We start from the raw sequence: 4321 nt of genomic DNA, 5'->3' as shown, positions 1-4321 counted from the left end.
AGATATCAGAATTTTAAGGGAAAAAATCGGTATTGTACCGGTACAACACCATACCGATAACGAAAAAACCAAAATGTGGATACCAGTTCCAATACCGAAACATGTCAGGATCAGAATTATCGATATCAGGATCGGGATGACATCAATATTTTATACCATTTGTTCATGGCCGGTCTAAAGAATATTATAAACAAAAAATAACAATTTTAATTTATATACAAAAAACAATATTTACCCTTATGGATAAACATCACGTTCACCATTTATAATCTACCCACCATTTGGGTTTCTCCATGCACCTCAATAGTCAATAGGCTATTATAACAGCCACCCACTACTTCCATTTCTCGATACACATCAAATCCCCCTCAATCCATCAGATCAAAACACACAGAGAGAGAGAGAGAGAGAGAGAGAGAGAGAGGAAGAGAAGAAGCACAGACACTACGACACAGAGAAGACGGTGAACTTCCGATCGGCGAGACCACTCCGGCAAATGCACATCTTCAACTGCTAAATCGCGGAAAGCTGCAAAGGTCAGATTCGTATATGGCATAATTAGGGTTTCGTGGTTGGGTTGTGATCAGAAAAAACAATGAACCTTCATTTACTTTTGTTTTGTGTTGATCTAGGTTCTTCAATACACAAAGAGAAACCTGTTTGTTGGGTTTCTTTCTTTTTTTTCTTTTTATGCTTATTATTACTATTATTTGTTGGATGCAAATCTGCGATTAAAGTCTGAAAAAGTATTAGTACGATTCATAGATTTGATATTTGTTCCTGTTGTACGCCTTTCTGAGCATACTCAACTTTCAGAATCGTTTATATCTTGTGTTTTTACATGAAGAATGTTAGATGTAACATATGGACTACTATTTGTGAGGCAGGCGTTTATGTGATGAAAGAACATGAACTATTCTGTTGATTTTGATTATATTGAACTTATGACTAATTTTAAATAGTTGTTTAATTTTTAACTAAATACATGTTAGTAATCTCCTGTTGATACATTATATATGAGTGTTCTAATACTTATGGGCTTATTCAATAGTTGAACTTGCTTCTTTTGACATCGGTGCATAGTTAGTAAGCTTGTTTTTTTTTTCAGGTGCATAAATGTGTTTTAACTGTGTCTACATGGTTAAGTATTATGCCTCTGTGTCTACTTTACTTTCATCTTTGTTTTTAATGTTGTTTAACAACACACCTTGTTGAGGGGTTTGAAGCCGATAACACACCTTCACAAGATTCTGGACAAAGGCTGTTGTTTAACTTATTCTAAACCCACAAAGATTTTACCTTGATGCATACTACTATACTAATAGTTGTAATGAACTGAAAAAAGTTTACACAGGAAATAAAAAAATAAACTAAAGTTTAACTTATTAACTTAAGAACAAAAAATAAGTAGTTTTAATATTTGATCAACGGTGAAAAAAAAATAACATCAGCCATTAAAATAAAAGGTTCATTCGTTCATTTCCTCATCACAGTAGGTATGAAAATTTATACCAGCACATGAATTTCGGTTCGTCTTACTATGGATGTTTTTATTGTACAGAATGGCTGCGGATGTAAAGATACGCAAAAACAAACTACGAAGGCGAGAACACTTGACAACCTCCTAGAAGATTGTGCGGTGCACATAAGGAAGTGATCGATGAGAACGATCAATTGCAGCTGAATGAATATAACCCTAGTGGTGGCAGCTACGTAATTAGCGAGCTCTGGAATTTCAAGGAAAACCGAAAAGCTACACTAAAGGGGTTATCAGCTACATTCTGAAGTGCACCAATCAATAAAGATCCACAATTTTGTTACACCAGTACAGCGTCTTGTTTACGTTGTATGTTACGGTGTATGTTACGGTGTATGGTACGCTGTATGTTACGGTGTATGTTACGGTGTATGTTACGGTGTATGTTACGGTGTATGTTACGGTGTATGTTACGGTTTTTTGATATCAAGTCTGAAAGTTCTGTCAAGATTACCAAGTTTTACTTAGTAATATGTTCTGTCCATGTTTGATGCTTGACTATTTAACTTTTAGTCTTGAGCTCGTTTAAGCTCGATTGGAACGCACCGTGAGTTAGTTTTCTTGAAGCATTTCAAATGATTGGTCTTTGCATTTAAGTAACTTATAACAACCTGGTATTAGTTGATTAAATTTGATTAAAGTAAAAAAAATTTCGTCTTATATCTTACCTTAATGTAGAAGAAACTTAAAATAGTAAACCCATTGTCTTCGAATCCAACTGAGGTTATTTTACCATGTGATTATCGTTGAAACTGAACTAATTAAGCTTCTTTGAATGTTTATTTACTTACATTTGATGAATTGGAGTGTTTAAAGTTTTTCATGTGAAACTAATAAAGGGGTATCATATAAAAATAGGGTAACATGGGAATGACAATTATGTCACTACAATGGATTTTCTGAAAATAATTTTTTTAATAACAGAGGACTCAAACTGTTATGAATCTATAAGCTCAGCGGCTAAAAAAACCAAATAATAAATTTACGAGCTTAGGTTGATGTTTCACACATATCAAAAGGACGCAAATTGCATTTTGCTCTAATTTATAAAAGGAAAACCTACGTGAACGGTGTACAACCAGAAACAATATAAAATAAAACTGATAGAGAGATAAAACTTGAAATATTGTCGTTTTAATGCAAAAGTAAATGTTAAACAACACGGTGGAAAAGTGTTATAACAATCAAACGTAGTTTACTGCTTCAATTTTCTCGGCTTTTGGATCGTCCTCTTTAACCTCGAAGATAGCCTCTTTTCGACTTGTTGAGTTGATGCACGATGCTCATTTGTCAAAGATGGGATATTTTTGGCATCGTCTACTGACACATCCTGATCGTTCACATCAACAACCACTTGAAAGTTAAGTATGAAAGCAAGGAATAGAAAGTATAAATATGAAGTTTGTTTACATGTAAAAACAACTACCAATTCTTCTTGACTTGTTGCATTGTGAACATCTGATGAAGTTGGTGTACATCTAGCATCATCTACCCGGGAACATTTAGAATTGCCAGTGTCGACCTCATGTTCCACATTATCAACCACCTAAAGTTGTTACACAAATCTGAATGTAAGCAATATAAAGTATATGCACAAAGGTTTTTAGATATAAAAAACATTACCGATGACGTATTTTCTTCTTGTTGAGTTGTCGTCTGCTCCGCATCTGACAAATTTGGCGTATTTTTGGGATCATTTGTTGGGGCAAACTGAGAATTAGCATAACCAACCTCATGTTCCGTATCAACAATCGCCTAAAGGTATTACACACGCATTAAGAATAAACAAAAAAAGTATATATAGGAAGTTGATTTACACGTGAAATGAATTACCGATGACAACGACGTTTTAGATTCTGTCGGCAAAATACGTGGTCCCCATAATGACTCGTGTATCATGTCCCATTCATCATCATTGATCCGACATAAAAACTCGCTAGCTTCGTCATGGAGAAGATCACCAGAAGGACATGTTGAAGGAAGTAAAGTGGTAGCAAGATTATTAATATCGTCACCCAAGTATTTTGATACGGTGAAGCGTGGACTGTAAGTAGGTGCCAAATTGTAATCATCAACTCTTATCCTAAAAATCACATGCCGAGCACATAAAGCGTCCATCAGAAATTCATATATCCAATACGGATCATTAGCACCCTATAAAAACACCAAGACACAGTATTATAAATTAGAAAAAAAAGATAACATAAGCATGAAAAAAAAAATCATGAATGAGTATATAGATATGGCCATTTTTAAGTATAAAGATCCGAAGACATATATGTCATAATTAGTACATGATAATATATAAAAATATACCTCTGATAAGGTCTTTATAATCAATTGTTCAGCCGTAAGTCCGAGAAGAAGATTTGCAGCATCGTCAAAGAGAACACATGTAATCTCTTTTTCTTGGTTCCATAATTGAACAGCCAGTTTATACCTAAATAAAGAAAACGATAACAATATATAACAATAAAAAAGTCAGATCCACGAATAACAGTCAAAACCCTTTGTGTGTAACACCACAGTATTAAAGTATCAACCGGAACCGGTACCGAATGTCCGAATCAACTGAACGGGTACTTTACCGGTACCAATTCAATACAAAGGGACGACACTTTTCCGGTGCCGCCTACGTTATTGGTCGAAACCGGTTTTACCAATTTATGTCGACAAATATATGTGCCGATCAGGAACTGAAACGTACCGTACCAAGTACATTAGGTATCGGTACCGCTACCCAGTTGTGGGGCTTTTAGGTACTGTTTGTTACCGAGGTGATCC

At 34.8% G+C, this 4321-nt stretch overlaps 1 long non-coding RNA gene across 1 annotated transcript; it reads left to right on the top strand.

The window, feature by feature from the left end:
- The first annotated feature begins 377 nt into the window (after nucleotides 1-377).
- LOC118485524 lies at nucleotides 378-1985 on the top strand. Its single transcript, XR_004876505.1, has 2 exons — nucleotides 378-536; nucleotides 1562-1985. It is a non-coding gene; the product is annotated as an uncharacterized LOC118485524 (long non-coding RNA).
- The last annotated feature ends 2336 nt before the right edge of the window (nucleotides 1986-4321 follow it).

Source organism: Helianthus annuus, chromosome 13 (assembly GCF_002127325.2).
Source record: "Helianthus annuus cultivar XRQ/B chromosome 13, HanXRQr2.0-SUNRISE, whole genome shotgun sequence".
NCBI classification, from domain to species: Eukaryota; Viridiplantae; Streptophyta; class Magnoliopsida; order Asterales; family Asteraceae; genus Helianthus; species Helianthus annuus.
Note: the sequence above shows the minus strand (reverse complement) of the source record. Positions and strands in the feature narration are given on the sequence as shown.